The 1,084-nt window shown below is 44.7% G+C and overlaps 1 non-coding gene across 1 annotated transcript; it reads right to left on the bottom strand.

The window, feature by feature from the left end:
• Positions 1-75, bottom strand: Trnas-cga (transfer RNA serine (anticodon CGA)). The gene has a single exon. It is a non-coding gene; the product is annotated as a tRNA-Ser (tRNA).
• Positions 76-1,084: the final 1,009 nt, after the last annotated feature.

A 1,084-nucleotide genomic window follows, 5' to 3' on the forward strand; every position in this document is an offset into this window, starting at 1 on the left:
TGCGCTCGACCGAGACTCGAACTCGGGACCTTTGCCTTTCGCGGGCAAGTGCTCTACCAACTGAGCTACCGAAGCACGACTCACGCCCGGTCTCACAGCCCTACTTCTGCCAGTATCTCGTCTCCTACCTTCCAAACTTTACAGAAGCTCTCCTGCGAACCAGGGTTCGCAGGAGAGCTTCTGTAAAGTTTGGAAGGTAGGAGACGAGATACTGGCAGAAGTAGGGCTGTGAGACCGGGCGTGAGTCGTGCTTCGGTAGCTCAGTTGGTAGAGCACTTGCCCGCGAAAGGCAAAGGTCCCGAGTTCGAGTCTCGGTCGGGCGTACAGTTTTAATCTGCCAGGAAGTTTCATATCAGCGCACACTCAGCTGCAGAGTGAAAATCTCATTCTGGATAACTTCACCCGAATTTTAATCCTAGTCCTGAACCTTTCTTTTATTTCCTCCATTTTAAAGCGCAATGCTGCTTCTCTGTGGTGCCTTTACTTTTCCTGAAGACAAGTTACGTCAGCAAACGGACTGCAGCATTCCATCTATTCTGTCACAAATGGTGTCGAAACTGTAGGGAAGAGACAGAAAGCTAAAAGCTTATCTCACTCTGTAAATGCTTTCACGCAAGACGATCCTACTACCGACCACAGTTTGACCCGAGCACTAATTCTCAAATGGGCGACAGTGACACTATCAATCACGGTACCGTAAATCAATTGAAACTGTGCAAATCGAACAGGGTGCCAGGCAGTGAAGAAATTTCACTTGGTTATTAGGTAAACTGAATTCGAAGCGGAATTATCTCTTTGCTGGTTTATATTAAAAAAAAAAGTCCGAAGTGAGTGGAACAGGGCGCATTTCACATATGATAATAAGAAGGATAAAGGAACAGATGAACAGAATAACAGATGAACGTACATAATCATAATCTCTTGTAGGACGCTGGAATATAGGTTATTTTAAACTAGAATGTTATGAATTCCTGGTGAAAATGAATTTTATTTCAAATAATCTGTGTGGATTCACACTTGTGCGTCATACTGTACGGTTTGTTTGCACAAGATGTCTTGCTGCTAGCAGACATACCTAATTCGG

The sequence above is a fragment of the Schistocerca nitens genome, chromosome 1 (assembly GCF_023898315.1).
Source record: "Schistocerca nitens isolate TAMUIC-IGC-003100 chromosome 1, iqSchNite1.1, whole genome shotgun sequence".
Classification (NCBI taxonomy): Eukaryota; Metazoa; Arthropoda; class Insecta; order Orthoptera; family Acrididae; genus Schistocerca; species Schistocerca nitens.